Source organism: Anopheles coluzzii, chromosome X (assembly GCF_943734685.1).
Source record: "Anopheles coluzzii chromosome X, AcolN3, whole genome shotgun sequence".
NCBI classification, from domain to species: domain Eukaryota; kingdom Metazoa; phylum Arthropoda; class Insecta; order Diptera; family Culicidae; genus Anopheles; species Anopheles coluzzii.
In genome coordinates, this window is record NC_064669.1 from 5,823,808 (window position 1) to 5,844,608 (window position 20,801).

Consider the following 20,801-nt stretch of genomic DNA (forward strand, 5'->3'; position numbering starts at 1 on the left):
AGCGTACGAAGCATTAAGCATTTATGAATGCACTTTCCGACCCGGCGGTGCGTCCGGGCCTGGCTACAGGCTGCTGTTGCAAATTGCTTTGGCTTTTGTTTTTCTGGGTGCGTTTTTTTTTCAATGATTAATTCGTCTACCACCCCTGAAACGCAAAAAAAAGGTAATGCGTACACCAGCGGCAAAATGAACGGCACGCGTCACGCGCAACATGGAGGGGGGGGGGGGGGGGGTAGCGCGTGAGGCATTAGCAACAAACACATACACACAAACATGGAGGGATTTTCGTGTATCTGTGTGTCTGTGTGTGTGTATGGAAATTTATTTGGCGAACGCGAAACGATCGCCTCGTTCCCTTCCGTGTTCGATCATCACCTCATCACCAAGTGACCAGGCGCAGGCGAAAGTAGATCGCGGGGTGAGGGTGAGAGTGTGCGAAAACAAAAAATTAATATAATCACTCTCACCCTTCCCCTTCCCTCCCCGCGTCGACTTTTCACCCATCTTCCTCCTGCCAAACCCTCGCCCCAGTTCATTCACATTGCTTTTTCCACCGCCGGAGCTGAATCAAACCTCGCGGCTCTAACATTAAGGAGTGAGATAGCGATAGAATTTGAAGCCTGTGTGTGTGTGTGTGGTTTTCTTTTTCTGTGTTTTTTTTTTTTTTTGGGTGAGACTGTGAGTTCGCATTGGAACGACACGCAACTTTCTCCCGACCCAGCCGGGCCCGTCGGGGCCGATCGATTAGTGTGTGTGTGTTGGGTGAGGAATTGGGGGAAGAAACCAAAAAGAAGAAGGAAAAAAAAACAAAATTGTACGCATAATAAATGAGTTCACCCAGTCGGAAAGCCAAGTCGGATGCAGTTGCGGATATGCGACTGAAAAGAAGTAAGCTTTCAGCCTGGTTTGCGTGTAGCAATCTTGCGATTGATTGTGGATGAGAACCGGTACTGACCGGTTGTGTCTCGTTCGGGTTTCCCATCCCCGGGTTCTGCTGCCTGCCTGCCTTGCCCTGGACGTTCTACGGTAGGTTAAGATTTGCTAGACGAGAGACCAAGCACAAAAAAACTTCGCTTCGAACTCTTGGAGCGCTAGAAGCTTGCTCGCTGACGTCACAAGCCGTCTAAAAAAAAAGGGGGGGAGGGGAGAGGACAATCAAAACAGCAAACACGCTCTTGCGCAGTGCTAGCAAGCTATCGGCAGAAGAGCGAGGTGCGGGTGCGAAAAAAAAGCACACTCAAGTACAATGAAAAATCGTAAAATAAATAAACGCGACACCGCGAAGCAACAGGCGACAAAAAAAGCCTTATCCAAGACCTAGCAACGGTCTGCAATAACGAAAAAAAAAAAACAACCGATTCCGCACCCATAAAAGATGCAGATGAGTAGTGCTGCGTGTAAATTGGCTGCTCCGCTCAGAATGTGGGCCAAGAAAAAGAGATAGAGTCTATCATCCCCCCCCCCCCACTCCCCCGCCTGCATCCTCCATCACCGCTACCACCCTCTCAGAAACGGTCCCACTCGGAGACAGGATGGTCGCCCGGCCACGGTGGAGTGGCTGTTTCGGTGTCCCCCATCGGCAGGGGGCAAGAAGCAAGAAAAAAGTTCCCCATTCGGAGAAAGAAGGAGGGGAGAAAAAAACAGGTCACAAGCAACGAAGACGCGGAAACACGTTTTCGTTTAACACCTTCACGGCTGGCGGGAAGGAGCTGGTGGTTTTTGAAAGAAGCGAGGCTGTCGGGAGGTGTTGTTGCGCGACCCAGAAGACTTCGCCCCGGCAGGGCACCACTTAGAGGGGGGGGCCGGTTAGAAACCGACGCTTCGCAACTGGGAAGACTTACTGCTAATAAGCGACACAGACACACACGCACACATACAGAGAATATTACATTAAAAAAAAATAAAAAATAAAAAATAAAATTATTTTTCACAGAAAGCAATACAAAAGACTTCGCTCTAAGAGAGCAAAACATTTGTAATAAAACTCATCCCCATGATGAAGCAGTTCGTCATTATTAACCTTCATGTGGTTTGTTTGTTCCCGGGTGTGTGTGTGTGTGTGTTTTTTTTTCCTCTCTCTCGCAACGTGCCAACGTCCTCAAAACGAAGAACTGAAACGCAACTGGGCGACAGAAACGCGCAAGCGACGAACCTGCACACACCACACCGAGGACGAGAACGTTCTCCGCCGCTCATCTGATGTGTTCTCGTATCGGTACACCACCACCACATACACACACACACATGCGCACATTTCTAGGTGGTTATGTGGGTCCAGTTTTGTAACACGTTGACCGGAACTTCACACGCAAAAAATGGAAAAAAACTAAAAAATAAACGCCGGAAAAATGCGTCCTTTTCTATGTGCGCAAATTGTTATGGCGTGTGTGTGTGTGGATTGCGTTTGAAAGCCAATTGAAAGCTAATTTTGCTGTTGTTGTTGTTGTTGCTGTTGTTGAAAATGTTAGATCGCTATTAATCGATCCTTTGGGTTTGACCACAGCATTTGACGGTTGCATGTGCAGATCCAAATGCATTTCTGCTTTGAAAGAACACTCGCAATGAAACATGCACACACATACACATCTGTACAAACGATACGCAAAAAAAAGGATTGAAAGGAGGAAACCTCAAACCAGAAGAAGCGGATCGTTACCACACTGTAGTGTTGGTCAGCAGCAATACAGAATGGATGGCAGAATCACGCACACACCTTCCCCGAGCCGAGCTTGTGTGTGTCTGTGTTTGTGGGCCCGATTACGTTGGTGTGTTCGTTTTGAAGCAGCGAAAAAAAACCAACAAACAATAACAACATTAACACAACAAAAACAAGAAACCGAAAAAAAAACACACACAAAAAACGCCACCAGAACGCAATGGAAGCGGCACCGAAACGCACCTTTCTCCAATGTCCACAACCGCGTGAAACCGAACAAAAAACAGCACTGGCGGATCGCCACCCCGTGTGGGTTTTCAACAACGCAACTCAGTGTGTGTGTGTGTGGTTGTGCGTGGAATGGATTTTCCTTCACCTGTAGCGACTGAAGCTTTTCCTTCCGCCCGTGTTGTTGTTGTTGTTGTTGATGTTGCAGGCGCGTTCTGTCCACTTGTTTCACCTTTCAGTCTCTCTCTCTCTCACACACACACTCACAAACGGACACACACACACCTGCTCACACGCGTACTGTGGCTGTGAGGGTGCGTGACCGCACGGCGAGTTTGTTGTTTTGTTTTATTTTACTATATTTTTTTTGTCTTCTTCTTCTTCTTCTTTTCTCCTTGCTTTTGTTTTGCCAAGGTGCGACAGAACGGAGCGCGATCGAGCCCGTCCGGTGGTGCGCTAAAGACTGAACGCGCAGCGTCCGGCCCCGACTGGCTGTCGCGGGGAGCGAACCGTGCTAAAGCTCGCGAGTGGCATGCACGCGGACACATACAAGTGTGTGTGTGTGTGTGTGTGTGTCCGCCGTACAGTACCGGCACGCTGGACAGAGAGCGCGCGAGACCCAGCACGATCGCGCGCGCCACTCATCCCGAGCCGCCGAGCGGGTCCGGCCGGCACCGCGCGATGGGGCTCAGGAGAGCTATGGCGAGCGCCGGGTGAGTGCCGTCCCATTCGCGACGTGGGAGCCCGGGCAACCGTAGCAACAGAGCAAGCTGCTGGGTTGAATGATGGTTTTTTCTTTAATGATAAACAGCGTCCAAGGGCTCAAGGGAAAATGTAGGAAGAACTATGACAAATCGCGCTTGGTGCTTCAGCAGGCAGAAGAAGAAAACAAAAAACAAACAAATGACAAAATATTCTCGCTCGTTCTCTCAATCTTTCTCGTGAGTTCCGATTTAGCGAAAGTTCGGATTGGCACTCACAAAATTGCTTCGATTACCTTTCCGCCCCACTCCCACTCTTTTTCTGTCTTTTTCACCCTTCCTCTCTCTCTCTCTTTCTATCTCTCTCTCTCTTTCCCTCTCTCTTACCGCTGCTAATCATCAACATCCCTTCCCGTCATCGTTCTCTCTCTTTCTCTCTCTCTCGCTCTTTCTCTCACCCTCCGTGCTGAAACCATTACCTTCCCATACTTTCCCATCGGAGATCGGCGCAGAAGGGCGAAGGTGCACCAGCGTGACGATCATTCACAGCGCCTCGACTCGACATTTTACGTGGGCGGAAGCACACGAGGAGTAGCATACACAAAAACACACACACACACACACACACACAGAGAAACACCGTTCCGAGACCCTTCCGGGGCGCAAACTAACCACCCCCCCTCCCCCCCCCCTCCCTTCTCTCCAGCCTCCTCTAATGCCCGAGCGCCTTTCTCTTTCACTTCGAACGCTTCCATATCGGAGCGATGAGGTTGATGTTGTAGATGATACCCACCCTTCCTTGTTCGGTGCTGTTGGGGTTTGCCGGTTCCAGGAATTTATCTCATCGTTCGTCCAAGAAACGATCATCGATTGGCTCTCACGCTCCAACCCCGCACCCCGCACTCGATCGGCTCGGGTCGATCGGATTCCTCGGAATGCGGAATAACTAAATGATGCTTTTTTTTTGTCGTTGTTGTTGTGTGCTTTCAATTTCAGTAAAATAGTAACAATAAGTTTCTCAGCGTTAAAATACAGATTGTACAAGCAAGATGCTTAATGCACGCGTTACATGCTTTAGAACAAAACCCAGTATAGAACGCGCCCCAAACGAGCCGGCTGAATAGCGCAATCGATAAGTGTGCTGCTTCTCGTAACGCGCGCGCGCGCTACCCTTTGTGGTTATGTGATCGAATCTCTCTTGACGGTGGTGTGTGTTGATCCTCTAGCAAAAACACATTTTCCAATCAAACAACTCTTCTCGCGTGGTGTTTGTTGTTGAACATATCATTACGTCTTATTGTGTAATCGGCGGTGAGTGGTGTGTGTGTGTGTGGGTGTGTGTGCATGTGTGTGTGTGTATAATCAGTAGAAGAAGAAGCTAATTTTAACACTAGAGCACCACACATACTACACACAATCCACAACAGCTACTACGGCGAGGCGCTTTCGCTAAATATTTCTGATTACATATGTGATTCTCCTCATTCTTGCTCTCTCTCTCTCTTTCTCTCTCTCTTTTTCTCTCTCTCTCTCTCTCTCTCTCTCTCTCTCTCTCGCTCATAATTTGCGTGCTGTTCTGTGTGTTAATGTGTGGAGGTGGCGGTAGGGTGTATTTTATAACCCCTCTCCCTGAAAGTGGAAGAGAATATAAAAACATAAAAAAGAACAAATCTCGCTCGCTAGAACCCGCCCACCCAGCCCCAGTCTACTGAGGGCGCACGGAACAATGATCTAACTAATTCTTCCTCCGCTTTACTCTACCACTCTCCATCTCCTCCCCCCCCCCCCCCCCCCCGGTCACTTTTCAGCGAGTCCGTTCCGCTCTTCGACCGCTCCACACCGAGTTTTGTGGTGGAACATGTTCACATAAAACGAAACAAAAAAAAAAGGCACCAACAATGAGTTAAACAAAAAAACCAATGCAATGCACATTCGGATGATTTGGATAATTGTACCGGTGTGTGCAAGGCGCGGTGGGCGGTGGTAGTCAACGCAGCGCACACAAAATCACGCCCGGAAAACAGTGACAGTTTCAGTACGCGCGCCGACCGGGCGACTTGGGGCGGCTCAAGCAGGGAAGACATCACGCGCGCCCGCAGTCTTTCAATCTTGATCTTGACGACGACGGCGGCAAACACAAGCCAACTGGGTAGAACGATGATGATGATGATGATGATGATGATGCGAAGTTAACTCGGGCGTGTAATTGTGTGTGCAGTACTGCGTGCAATATGCGCGCAGCCGCCCAGTTCTTCCGCACTATCGAACGACCTGAGCTGTAAATGACGCTGGAGAGACAGAGATAGATAGATAGCGAGAGAGAACGACAGAGAAAGATAGAGAGAGAGAGAGAGAGAGAGAGCGAGAGGACGGACTTTATCGTCGCACATCTCCCATCACGCTACCATGTGCAGCATTTGCGCTACCGGGCTTCTTCGGAGGCTCAAACATTGAGAATGTTGGAAGAATTCTTCAAAGTTTCTAGTTCGGCCCGACCCGGGCTGTCCGATACCCCGGAGAGCAGGTGTCAATTTGCCACCGTGGTAGTATTGCCCGCAGTTGCTTGGAATTCAAATTAGCAAAGCTGCCAAGCACACATTATTGCTAATATCGCTTTGCGGCAGAGCAGTACTGCAGCAGCAAATTCCGGAAGTCGGAAGGGAACCGGTTCGTCGGCGGGCAGCACCGGACCAACCAGACTAACTGAGATTTCGCCCTGACCCCTCTGCTGCCAGTCCCCGCGAAGGCGAGAATCCAGAAGTGAAAGCGCAATTAAGCGCACTTGACCTCTGCTGCCAGGTGCTGGGTCCGGTTAGGCTCAATAGCCACAGACACGCGGGACGGCCGATTAGGAACCAGTTCTCGCCCAGCAGACGGACGACACAACGAACGACCAGCCCGGAGCGTCTCGTCTTGTGCTTGCTTGATGTATCACCGGTAAGAATGGGTTTTCTGGTGTGTCGACGTCTGCACCGTGCTAGACATTCTAGCTCATTAAAATAGCACTAAAGGCAGGCTACATTGCACGATTGCACTGAAAGACATCTCAAAGTCTTTGCAACATGTTTCACAATTGCATCATTAGCTGCACCGAATGCTAGATGATTCGTGATACAATCCCAATTACCCATATGTCTATTAGGGACTGACAATGAGTTCGTGTGATTTCAGACCAGGCGTCGTCAATAATTTATTTTACTTTGGTAGCAGTAATGGCAACCCAGTGCCATTTTAAAGCAGTCATCGTTAGGCTTTTGCATTGATAGCCATCTTGCTATTGTAGATACAACATTGTTGATCATAAGCATGCAAACACGGTAGCTTACGCACCAAACAGCTATTGGAAGAAAACGGCTACCGAAAGTCATCGTATTTTTGTGGTGTTCATTCTCTGGCTGTTTCAGTTCAGTGCTTTACACGGTTTAAAACTGACAATTGTATTTTGGACGACGAAGAACATTTCGTAGGAGTCCTTAAAATTTGATTTTGATGGCTCGATGGAAATCCTGCACAACAACAAAAAAACATCAAGTACTTTCAGAGACGCTTAAGGTATCTCAGCAAGACATTTACCATCGATTAAAAGCATTGGGAATGACTGTGGACCAGCGATGCCCAAGTTACAAGACGATGAACGTTCATTAGTTGGCTTGTGGGCAATCGCTCTTAGGGCATCAGTGAAATAGCATTACGAAAAGCTGAAATAGGAAGATTCATCTTCCCACCGCTGTAAAGCCTAGACATTGATCCTTTCGATTACTCATTATTGTGGTCGTTGGAGCATTATATGGCTCACCAGAAGTTCTGCAATTACAAAGGTGTCATAAATTACCACATGGTCGTAATAAAGGTTCATTTTAGGCTATCAAAAAACCCACCAGAACTTATTGAAAGACCTAATACAGGCATAACTTTGCCATGGTTCACCATTAATTCGCATCCATGTTTTTAGACAGGGAAATAGAGTGGAATGCAACATTCGAACGGAATCTAGAACCTATCCCAAAACCACCTGTAGTAACGAGCCACGCGTGTTTGACAGCTCTGCTCTATAGACTAGGTAGGCCCTGAGGTTTTGGGAGTTTGACTGAGCAACAAGAATGCAGCAAGGTGCTCAATTCCCATAGGTCACGAGGCACAAAGAAGCGACTGCAAATGCCAGCACGATCCGAGAGAACCGTTTGGCAATGCAGCCACTCCTTCCTCCCATCTTGCAACAGTCCGCCACTCGGTGAGCCACTACCGCAAGCTAGCGTTCACCTTTACCCACTCGTTGTGCCGGGAATTGGGCAAGGGATGGTACATGCCAAGCAGCGAGAAACACACACACACACACACACACGCCATGACTCAGTGTAGTTCTGGGTGGGCAATAGTTGTTTGTTGTTTGGTTGTTTGGGTCCAAAAACCAAAACTCGGCGGTTATGTAAACAGCCACCGCCACCGTTTCCGTGGAACGTTTCCCGCTTTCGCTTTTTCCAACAAAAAAAAAACCAACAACAACAAAAAATGCGAAAGAAGACCACCCGTCCAAGAACTTCGCTGCCCACTTTCACGCGGCACCTTCTTGGTGGGGCCAGAAGGCATCAGCAGAAATTTGCCGGTTGACCTTCTGGCGCACCGAAGGAGAGAAGAGATGTTGCCGGAAGCGCCCGGTCGCTGCTTGTTTTTACCATTTTTGCGGGGTTTGTGCCGACTGCGCCGGTCTTTGTTTACCGCTAAACGGGGTTTTGCATCCGTTACAGCGGAGAAGGTGCTGCTGCTGCTGCTGCTGCTGTTGCAGCAGTTTCGTGTGCCGCCGTTCGATGCTCTGCGAAGCTTCAAGCTGTGTCCCCAAAGCTGGCGGCAACAGCATGAAACCCGCTTGCGGAAATGGCTCAGCCGAATGGCCAATTTTCGCTCGATTTCGCGCAGGCCATTCCCACGCCCCACCGCGCGATACAGGCACCGCGGAATGCGCGCGTTTGGTGCGCGCACGTGCATGTTTCGGTACCCAAGGAACCGATCGCACTCCCGGAACCGCGGCAAACGCTAATTACATCGCGAAAACGAAAAAAAGTTGCTTCGCGCAACACGCAACGCGCGCGTGCACATGGGAAAGTTCGTCGTTTGCCTCGCTTATCGTGCGATCCGCGCGCACAACCACGGACAATCGAAACGGATCGCGTCTCGTTCGGCTCGATCGAGATGAGCGCTTGGGGTTACGAAACATCGCCGGCTGACGCAATGGCTGCCGGAGATCGCTTTACGCGGAGATGCGCGCTTCACACGGGCGCGACAGGACCATCGAGGCGCATCCGCTTCCGGCTGGCCGCTGGCCAACGCACGCTGGAACAGGTAGTTGCAATTCCCGCCCGGGTGACCTCGCGCACGCGCAACAGGTAGCACACAAACACACACACACATACGCGCGCGAGAGCCATCTCCATATCTCGGCTGGTGATGGTGACCTTGAAGATGCTAGGAATCACGACGGAATCGGCTAGCGACGGTCAGGACGGTTCTGGTCCGGTTTTGCGCCATCTTCGAACCCTTTTGCTGTTTTCTCTTAAAACCACACACACACACAGACATATACACACACACACATCGCACGTTGGGTTCGGTGGGGTTTGCGATGTTTTGTGAGGAAGATGATGATGATGATGATGATGATGCACCATCATCATCGCCTAAACCGGTTCCGGCACGGTCTAAACGGCACGGAACGGCCGGTTTTGGGATGGCGACTGTGCGAGGACTTTGCGCGCGCTCACACACGGTCACGATCACCCTGAGCGGACGGGATGCCGACGGGTTGCGCATTTAAATGAGCACCACCACCAACAGCAGCAGCAGCAGCAGCAGCAGCAGCAACATCTCGGAAATTAATTGTATTAGTAATGCCACCGGGGGCCCGGAGTCGCGCTCGGGCGCAAATAACCGGATGAAGTGATCCGCGAGCCCCTTACGGTCGGTCGGGCCCCAGCCACCCAGAGAGTGCGCGAAGATGACGATGGGGACGACTTGGACGCACTGGCACTGCTCCCCTCGTGCCGCTCTGTTTGTGCATGTGCGAAGCAAGTAATTTGCAGGTTGCATTGCAGGGCTTGCAGCTGGTTGTGAAATAGCGCCACACATACACTGCTGGCCGACACGACCTTCAAGCAAATGTGCGACAAATGGCAAAGGTGATCTTTCAGCTACATTACAACAATAGCATCAATAACAACAAAAAAGCGAGATTAGATACGCAGGAATTCCCCCCAGCTGATGGAGAAGAGAGAAAAAAAGCTCGAACGGGTCCCTGGGCCCTGTTTTGGGGTTTTTACACCCCCCCCCCCCCCCCCCATCTCCCCATTAGAACCTCAGAAATGGGAATTCTGACTTCTAGTATGTTCGGATAAGAAAGAGACAGAGAGAAAGAGAGACAGATAAAGAGTAAGAGAGAAACCGAGTTTGAGCGTTAGAAACTACGACGTTCATCGCTTATCCTGAGTTCCTAGAGGTGACTCCACCGAATCTCGAGAGATCTTCAATGAAGATCTGTGAACGTCAATACATCGGGAGTGTGTTTCGAGCTACACAGGGGGAGCTACTGCGTCGCAGGACACTAGCTCCCTTCCATTCCGCATCGCTCCACATTCGCCTGCCTGACAGCTGAAGTTCAACGCTTTTTCAAGGGTAGGCTCAACGCGTGGAGTCCGCGAATGTCCGGAAGAGAAAGAGAAATGTAGCCCGACAACAGCGACCAGCTCATCAGCTCTGTTTACACGCGTATTCCATGACCAGAAACGCATACCAAAGGAGAAATATAGAGAGAGAGAGAGACTGTACACGTCGGGTATGGGGAACCTCAAACCTGAACTCCATGCAAGAAATATAGGAAACAAACACACGAACAGAGAGAGAGAGAGAGAGAGAAGCAGAGTGCGAGAAGCAAACAGCCCGGCGAAAGGCAGTGTAATAGCCACACACGCTAGCGTCTAACGCCCGAAGGGCCCTTTCCCTTTGGGCAAGCGTCTCCTCTTTTGCCCCATCTACCTCCTCCTAACCGAAGTAGGTGTTGTGTGGTGTACAACACGCGGCGCGCACACTAGCGAAGAGAAAGAGGAAAGCAAAGCCTGCTGGCTGCCTCGCTATGGCCATCTATGGTCGTTGATCTTTGGAAGTCCTGTTTTGATCTCCTATTCCGGCCCTGGTTGGTGGAGAGGGGAGGGGGGGTTGGTTTTTCTTTTCTTTTCGCTCGCCGTAACCTACACGTCACTACTACTACTATTACTTCTACTACTTCGAGACATCTTTCCATGAGGTCCAACCAACGTCTCATACCATCTAAGATCTCCCAGCGCGCCACTCCACTACGATGAAACTAGTTCGTGTTGCGTTCGTTCGCCTAGCTGCCAGTGAGCTAGACGGGCACACGTACACACACACACATCGTGGAAAGATCTTCGCTAGCTAAAAGATCATCAAACAATCGGTGTCAAATCTCACAATACTCGAAAACCTAAACCCTGGAATTTCGTCAAACTTTGCAATACCGTTCAACGCCGCGGTGCAACTTCTTCGGCGCTTCCCGAGCAGAGCAATCACATGCTCGTTTAGACCCAGGGAAAAGCCATCGGGGGGGGGGGGGGGGGGGGGGGGGCAGAGGAGGGAGGGAGGCTTTCTCTTTCGCATCTTCGCCGTCTTCCGTGTTTCATTTTCGTTCACATCTCCAGCGTATTGGAGTGGGTATCGTTTTTCGTTTTATCGATTTTGAACGATGAACATGGATGAACATCGTGTCGTGTCTATGGGCGTTCGAGATCTTTCTCCAGCGACTTCAGGCTTTTGGGTGGAGTACAAAGCCAAACGAAACCAAAGCACCAAGCCAGTGGTTGCAGTTGAGGTTTTGGCTGTTTCGCTCAGCGCCAGCTCGAGACGTCCTCCAGAGCTCTACTTCCGATCGCAACGACGCTCCACGATTACCCCCGTTCCCGTGCGGCAGGCAGCTCATTCAACAATGCCGCCCGGAGTCCCGGCTCGTAGCACGGAGATGAATGGAGCACACACCGTGTGCCGTGGGGGTTTGCTGGTACTGCGAGGTCTTTACGACGGCACGACAATATTACCCTTCCAGTGAGCACACGCGAGCAAACCCATCATTACGTCTGCTAACTCGTACGCAGCACTCTTCTCCTCTTCCCTTCCTTTTCTCCTCCCCGGTGCACTTGGATTGGCTTGTGAGGCCTTGGTTCGAAGTTGTCACCATCACCGTCACCACCAACCAACAGGCAGTGGACGGCTTGCAGAGTACGCTTTCAGCCGCACTTCCGCTTGTGCGTCGCCCAGCGAAAATCTGTTAATTGGAGTTGCTTCGCCTTCTTCCCGCCGGCTCTCCATCTCGTTCGCGCGGGCCGAAACCAAACCGTCCACCATCAATTGACGGGATTGACTTTCTGGAATGACCTCTCGCTGACACCCAACGGCCCGCCAACCACCACCGTCCGTGCGTGCGTGCGCCTCCCATCGTTCGCCTCCGCCTTCTCACACAGCACGGAGTACGGATTTATGGCGAGAAGAAAGAGGACGCGTTGCACGGGGGTGGGGCATACAACGAGATGTGGATGCTGAGGTGGTTCATCTTCGCCTCAGCCGCTCGTCAACTTCAGCTTCATCATCATCATCATCGGCATGATGATGATGATGATGCTCTGCCACGACTCCGTGAGCAGTGTAACTCTCTTTTGCCGCCCCGTTTGGGATATTACTCCACCACTTCGTCTCGCTCCTACCCCCCCCCCCCCCTTCCCCCCCGTCTCTTCCTCCAAAAGATCCCCCAGGTAACAATAAGAAGAAGAATCCGACACACACACACACGCGCGCGCGCTCGAATTCATACGCACACAACATCCACCAATGTTCCCCGTGGAATGGGCGATTCTTCCTTTTCTTTTCGTTTTATTTTTGCACGTGTTGTTAGTGTGTGTTTAAGCCAGTGTCATCTATTTGTTCGCGCGCCCGCGGTTTCTTTAAGATGTGGTTTTAATGTCTTTCCGTGTGTGTGTGTGTGTGTGTGTGGTTCAACAATTCCAAGTTGTCCTATGGTTGATATGGCTGTGCGCCGGCTTTTTCGCGACCTGCGGTATCGAGCGACTATTTCCCGCACCTTTTTCGGCGTTCGGTCTTTTAGGCTTACTATTTCGTTATTCCCAATCGCTTGATGAGTGTGTTTTTTTTTGTTACCTTCGTTCCCCGATTTCCCGTTTCCCTTTCCCCGCGGATTGCGAATTAGACCGCCGGAGGGGGATACATTCCGTGTGCGAGAGCTTCGCATACAGGGGTTCTCACACGTATTGCAAGATGGTGGCAAGCATTTAGTTCTTTTGTCTTCCTGTTGCATACTAGTGCATATATTGGCGATCTTTATTTCTGTCCCTGACCTAGCTGGACCGTGCTGGGTAAGTGTAATTTTCCCCGTCCCCATGCATAAGTGTTCGGCCCCTTTCGAAGGCCTTCGCTGGCCTTGCCCTAGGTTACAGGTGCGTCTGTTGCGAAGTTGTCCTGTGTACTGTGGTACAGGAGTTCCAATCCTGCCACTCAATTTCACGTAGAACGTCACTTTTCATGGTCGTAGTTCTTCATGGACTTTTCCCTCGGGGGGTTTCGAATACTTATTGACTCGTAACCAATATTGTTAATGCCTTCGTTAATAGAGCAACACTAAAAGGCCTGCTGTATAAGAATATTGCGCATAGCCTTCACGTGACAGATCTTCATCCAATGTATGATACATCATATTTAGTATCAAATAATTTATTTACTATCACCTATTAAGAGAAGCAATGTAGGCTACAGTACACTGCATGGATAAAACTAATACTTGATATCCACGAAACTGAAGTAAATAATATCGGTCTGTACATCAAGTTTGAGGTTTGTGGAGCATCATTTTGATTATAGTTGAATTTGGAATGACTTAATCATATTACGTGTCTATATATTGTGAAAACTAAAAAAATCTACTTGTAGTGCAATGTAATGCAGTCATTATTTGCCCACATCATGATTCATCAGGAATTCATGATTGAAAGCCATTCTACAAATCTAAGGATTTAAAGAAGAACAAACAGATGCAAAGGGCAGAAAGAGCTATTGCTCTCCAGGGCCAACATTGATTTCACTGCTCTGTGGCAGTTGTATTCCTGCTCATTAGCAGCAGACAGCATTAGCAGAACAGACAATCGCCATTCGCACCATCCAGCCGCACTGGCTCCGGTGAAGACAGATTCTAATGATGGGGTAAACATCAATCTCAAAGGCCTGGCTAAACCCTATGTGACTGTATCGTTTTCATTTACGATCAATGATATTACAACATGTTTGTTGTATTATATGTTAAGCCTGTACCTTAATATTACTTTAACGAACTGATTCAATCATACCAGCCAATATGTCCGTTTAAGATCCGTTGTCTGCAACGATCTATGTCCCATGGTTGGACATAGATACGTCCCATGGTTGGACATAGATACGTAACATAGGACGTATGTTCTTATTTTCATATGTCTCCACCTAGTCACGTCTCTACTGTTTCAGGTATCTGTTTTAGTTCCCGATACCTTGTTACCGTCATCTGTTAATGTTTGTCCTCCAGGAAGCCGTCGTTAATTTCTCCCCAATATATGGCCCAGTTTCTGGCAACGTCCAGTGGTAGTTTTTCCTGCTTTCTGCTTCCTAATTCTACTCGACAAATGCGTAAGTGCGTAGTCGATTGAAGTACCTGATCTGTTCAGTCTTATAGATATTTGCTGTTTTTTTTTTTGTTTTGCAATTAGCAAAACCAGAAATATGAAATCAGACAGACATGTGCCGTAGCAAAACCCCTGCAAAACAGCTTGTACGGAGCGGACAGAAGGGGAGGCCTCACAATAAATGGCTCTCCCTTGTACCAGAAGCGTTTTACCGTCGCAGATTTGAATTTGTACAGCTTAAAGCGTCTCTCTACCGCCACAGATCTCTAACTAAACCCCTCACAGACACACAGAAACGAACGCTGGTGCCTTTAAATCGGGCATTATGTTATTGTTTGCATTTATCGCGATTCGTCTGTCCGCTGCGCTGCGACGTCTTCCCCCCCACAAACACCCAACCACCACCAAAGGGGTCGAGTGCTCGCTGCTCTTGTTGCCTACAGTACAACAACAACAAAAAACCCGCTGACAATGGTGGCATTATTATTTGTTTGCTTAAGTTTGTTGTTGTTTAGTTTGCTTACCCCGCTGACGGAGCGCTTATTCATATAAATATTATCGTATTCATCTTCCGCGCGAAACGAGGGTGACGCGTTTTTGTGTGGCCGTTTCGTGCTTAGTATGCTGGAAAAGCACGGAAGAACAACACCAAAAGTAGGAGAAAAAAAACACTTAAAACAATAACCTTAGACCTCGGTAATAAGGTTAGGAGGAAGATGTGTCCCCCGCGTGCGCTCTAAACGCAATCAATCGTGCCGCTCTCGATCGGCGACGGTGGAAAAATAAAAAAAAAAAGCGGCTCGACACACATCTTTGCCGTTCGCCACGTCTGGCCAGATCGATGCGAGCTGTGCCGATTATGGTTTTGCAAGAAGACAAAGACGCATCGAAGTAATTTTTTTGATCTTTCCCCCACCGTTTGCTGCTTAGTGCTAGAGAGCGGGAAGTGTTCATGTCGCTCGATTGGTGCTTCCGGAATCGGTTCGAACGATACCGACGCCGCAAGTCTTCCGAGCTTCGGGAAGGCCGGTTGGTGGTCCGCGAGACTGTGGAAGGAGAACGGGGTTGGGATGATGAGACAGGCGTCCATGACGATATGCTTATTAACTGTTTGCCACCGGTATGCTAATGAAGCGAAAACTTCATTCGAACCTTCATCGCACCCTCCACGGCACGTCCGCACCCTCCCCCCCCCCCCCCTCCACAGGTCTGCGCGTGGCTGTGGCAGCGGAAGATCCCCGAAACCGAAAATCGAACCCGAAAGCGAAAGACAATTGTTTCATTCCGTCCCGCTAATGCCGGTACGAAAACAATCGGTCCATCTTCGAACGCCGACGACCAACGCTGACGCCGGATACTTTTCGATCGTTTGAGAGGTCTGAAACAACAACACAAAAAACCGCTCATATGCAACACACACACTCACAAGGGAGCAGAAGTAAAAAAAACAAACGTCGGTAGTAGATGTAGCTACACAATTTGCCTACGGAGCGTGACGCGTAGCGCCGCAGGAACTTTCTTATTTTCCATGTCACGTTGGCCATTGCGGAGCCGTGCGAGCGACTCCGGGCCGCGCTAGGTTTTTTGAACCCGCGCACTCTTTTTTTCCCCTTCGCAGCAACACCCCTTCTCTTGTCCCCGAATCACAAGACCATGGGGCCAGTGTAATTGCGGATGGCAAAGGTATAACGCCCGTAGCGCTTCGGTAACGCACCAGCACACTACTGCCGGCAGTCAGGCGCTATGCTTTATTTTTTTTATTTTTTTGCGGAAGGACCACATATTTGTGGGCGTAGAAGGGTCAACCGCACCAGCCACGAGGATATAAAAAACAAAACCGAATCTTCCTTCTTCAACACAATTGTTTTTGCTGCTCCCTAGTGGCCAGGGTAGAAGGTAATCTTGGGCAAGCGCTTCACTGGCGCGCTGTGCAGATTCAGCCACTTACTTTTTAGGAACTTTGGTACATTCGGTCAGGAGATGTTCTCTAGAAGTTCGAACCGGATAGAGAACGCTTAGAAAACAGCAAAGTGACGTGTTTCTGGCTTGCTTTCAAAGATGGAAGGCAAAGAAGAGGTTCGCGCATCGCAATGTGTCACGATCGTCGACGTTTCTGTTGGGTCCTCCCTCCCGCCTCCCCCCCCCCCCCTCCATCCCACCCTTCAGAGACGATGGCGAAAGAAAGACAAGACAAACACAGCCAAAGACCCTGGCGGAGACGTGCTCTGGCTGCAGAAACGTACTCCGAAAGCAGGAGGGAAGCGTTGAAAATGAAACTCCAAAAACCCGTTGCCCGTAAGCAAAGAGATGTGTAATGTATGTGTGTGTGTGTGAGAGAGAGAGAAAGAGAGAGAGAGAGAGAGAGAGAGAGAGAAAGAAAGAAAGAGAAATATAGAATACGACTAGTGGCAGTCGCACGAATCGACGGCAGAAAGTAGAACGAAAACCCCCAACGTCAACGGCCAGCAAACCAGAAGTGGGCAAGGGGAAGGTGAGGGAAGTTTGGGCCACACGAAACCCTTCCCTTCGGCATCGATGATCACGTGAGAGGGAACAGAACTGGTGGGACAAGTACAAGGGACAGGGAGGGGAAGGGGGTGGGACTGGAGATGCGTGGGGTCACGCAAAAGGAGGACACGCGATGGAACGGACACAGATAAAAGATAAACGCAGGTAGAGTAGTGGTGTGGCAGTGCCGCGCCATCAGTGGCAACAGAACCGAGGGCTGACCGACGAGTTAGAGAGTGCGAGAGTGAGAGCCGGGGTGGAAGATCTGATTGCGGGAGATTGTGGCGATGGCCTTAACACGATCACCGCTGCTGCCAGCCACGCCGTTGCACGCCGGCCCCAAACCAGCCGGGGATTAGAGCGAATGAATGTGTCCGAATGAGTAGCGCGCGAGTTTCGGGAAATGGATGAGAGCCCGGCCGGCGATGAGGAAGAACTAGTGCGGCTAGTTCGAACCGTCGGTGATAGCACTTACCCCGTGTGTGGCGTGTCGTATGGCTGGGGGTTCGTGTCCTACTCAACTGGTGCAGGCTGCCGATCCACGTTGTGGTTGAGGCCTACTGGCAAAAGGGAACTCAGCAGCCAACAGGTTCTTCGAGTTCGGACAGGTAAGTTTAGTTGATGGTCGAGTTCTGTGGGCACAGGCAGCGGCACGCACACGGACATACGGAGATCATCCAAAATTTCGTTCCTGTTGTAAGTTATCCTAAAAAAAACGCACCCACAGATCGGGGCCCCTTTGCAAGACGCGAACTCCACAAAGGGCAAAAAGTGTTTCGTTTGAGCGTGTTTCGAGCGTTTTTGTTTTCTTTCATTTGGGGTTGTGTTTTGGAAGAAGTAACAAAAAAAAACGGGCCATCCAGGTACGCACGCATTGAGTTCTGGAAAGCTTTGGAGAAAGCAAGCACAACCCCGCGCATCCAATTGCAATTACACGCCGCGACACATCCCTCAAACACCCACACACTCAAAAAATCGCACACACGGGCGCACACTTACACACACACACACACCGCTAGAAAGATATAGTAGTGGAACACACTTCTTTGCTTGTTTGCTGCACACAACACAACACCACACGCAACACCACCGTCAACAGTGAAGCTAGGACCCGAATGGGGAAGAAGAGGGTGAGATGGTTTTGGGTGGGTCGGAGCGTTGGGCAGGGCCGTACACCGTTCTAGTCCGGGCGGGAACGGGCGCGACCGTATGCGCAAGCGTCTCAGAAGCAACTGGTGCGCACGGGGAGAGCCGATGCGCGAATGGTGCGTCCGGCAATCCCCAGGTCCCCACATGGGAGGCGCGCGAAAGGGAAGGGGAGAGCGGGAGGGATGAGGAGGCTGCATTGGACAATCGCAGCAGCAGCATCATCCGGCGGTTTGAGAGACAGCAGCAAGGAAAGCAGGAGCAGCGGATTGGGCACACACGGCAACGAGGAACTCACACCGTTGCGAGTGAGCACTCGAACAAAAACAACAACGACAAGCGGAAGGTACGGATGGGGTACGATATAAGCTGGACAGAAGAGGAAAGAAAAGCAAAAAGGTGATGCAGCGCACACATCGAGAAGGCAGATCCGAGAGTGACCGTGAGTGTGTGTTTGTGTTTGTACACTGTGGCTGCGCCGCGGAGGGAAAAAACGGTTGTGCGACACACGGTAATAATGTAATTTTGCACACTACATTCATTACCAGCGCACACAAACACACACCCGATGGATTGCTTTTCTCCAGTGCACCGTCGCGGTGAAACCCATTCCGGACCAACGAGACACACGTAAAAGCGGCAGGCGACGACGACGGCAGCGTGAGTGCCCGCAAATTATTAACTGTGCCGGGAAGCTCTCTAGTGGTTGATTCAACTTTTCTGCCAAGCTAATTCTACTTACTGGATCGCCTGTGAGTGTCTGTGTGATATTGCAGCCGTGTCTACACTTTTTCATTCGCTGTTTTATCGCATCCGTGTTCGCTACGCTAAGTTTTTGTGTGCGGCGTGTTTGATTTATTGTTTGATCTGCCAGGGGGTAGTCGTGAGAACCCTCCACAACCCACAGCAAGAACGCCGTCACTCATGCACACAGTCGGCGCAGGACGATTGATAAGCCCCGTACAGAATTGAAGATTCGGATGTGATGTTTTGGTTTTGTTTTACTCACCAATTACAACTCTGTGTACGAGGCGACACGCCACCGGGCGCACACTCGCACTTACCCGTGCCGCCACCGGAATCACTGCCAACCAAAGCTGTCAAACAAACCTGCGCAATAAATCTCGTCCGATTAATTTCGTACTGGCTGGAGCACGGGGGCCACCGAGCAAGCACCAGCAGCCCGCCCTCAGAACACTATCCGCTTCGCCCACCCCTGCCAGAGACCTTCTAGAAAGAAATACAGTGCAGCTAACGCGACAGAGAAGCTCATACGCCGGTGGTGGAGTGATCTTCTTTTGGCTGTAAGGGAAAGGGGGCGAGTAATTGAATCAGCGACAGCTTTCAGGCAGCCCACATTATTCAATCAACGGTACGACGACAACACGCGGCTTGTCACTGATGACACCCGTGCTTGCGCGTGAAGACGATGCGCGCGGGACCGGGAGCGATGGCGATGATGATGGTACTGCTTTACGCACCTTCCCTAACAAAGCGTGTCCTCTGGACGCACGGGGCACACAGCGGTAGACCGGGGGCACCGTCCCTCGATTGCCGGCGCTCACTGTAAATCAGCCATTAATCAGCCACCTAAGTATGTTTTACGCAGTGTGGCACTCACAGAATGCATCCATTGGGAATAGTTTACCGTGGTTTTTTTTTTTACCATTCATTTTTATTACAAATACATTCATATAAAAAGGGAGAAAAAAAATGGTTGTAGATATTGTGTACGCTTCTTACTGCTACTACCGCGATTCGGTGCCGTTTTCTTTTAAATATTATCATTCAGACCACCCCATGCTGCGTGTAGGAACCTGTTGGTCGCTCTTGCGCAAGACCCTTGCGATTGGCGATGTAGTTTCGTTGTCATAAACGGCAAAACTGCGAGAGTATGCCCACCCCATTATCGTTTGGTGCCATGTGGACATAGCACAGAACGCTCCACGTGGAAATTTCGTGCCATTCCACTCGTGGGCACACGAAACGCTCATCTCAGGCATCGGTTATGGTGTGTTCTTAAATATTAGATGTGGTGCAAAATGATGGTGGAACACGGTTCCGAAACGTTAAATAAAGTCATCTGTATTTTCCTGGCAAAATTAATCAGAACGCAACCGTCACAATTCAATAGATGTAGTAAGTAACAACTGATCGAGCAGTGCTCCTCTTCGATTGGGCGTGAGGCGACATAGTGTGCAGCTCAAGTTATCTAGCAGTTGAGCGCAACGCAACGATGCACGGCGGAGGCATTGATGTAGCGAGAGTAAGGCCATCTATCCATTCGTAGTTTAACACAACTGACATATCTAGAATCGTGAACAACATCTGTCTTATCCGACATCAGGCTGTACAATTTTTATGGGGATATTAGTTTCTTCATCGGATCCTTTATCCGAAGGGAAATTTGGAGTAAGACCATGCCTCAGATTCAATTCCTTTCAAATATAACTATGCAAACGAGGCTGGAGCTTTTGAAATAATGGGAAATACGAGAAATATAAGTATCGCGCTAGAAACGACTAATGTGAGCGTATGAAATCTTGCGATTCCGTTACTATGGATTCATTAGGGATTTTGAACACTGTGTCTAGATTGTGCTGAGGTCCTGCAATTGTTGTTTCCGAAAGCCTACGTCCAACCTGCTCGATCTCTCCTAATCATGCATGATGTATAGCTCAACGCATTCCCACTGCAGAGGGATCTCCAACAGTGTCATTGTAGGGCATACACTGCACGACGGATTCAATGAGAAGCGAAAGCGAAGGACTAGGGCCCTATCCATCCATTGTTTAATGCTAAAGACTTATCTAGAATCGTGCACACGGTCCGCCTTATCTACTA

General features: G+C 49.9%; 2 protein-coding genes across 7 annotated transcripts in view; one reads left to right on the plus strand and one right to left on the minus strand.

The window, feature by feature from the left end:
* LOC120948455 (low-density lipoprotein receptor-related protein 2) overlaps positions 1–18,063 on the minus strand; it is a 52,054-nt gene extending 33,991 nt beyond the window's left edge. For 3 of the 6 annotated variants that reach the window (XM_040364799.2, XM_049606178.1, XM_049606099.1), the window contains exon 1: positions 3,033–3,414. The gene's annotated coding sequence lies outside the window, so the exon portion shown is untranslated. Of the gene's footprint in view, positions 1–3,032; positions 3,415–17,810 lie in introns of those variants that run through there. The other 3 variants (XM_040364827.2, XM_049606169.1, XM_040364836.2) reach the window with 3 other exon arrangements.
* Positions 1–20,801, plus strand: part of LOC120961686 (uncharacterized) — a 395,308-nt gene that overhangs the window by 47,722 nt on the left and 326,785 nt on the right. The window lies entirely within an intron of this gene.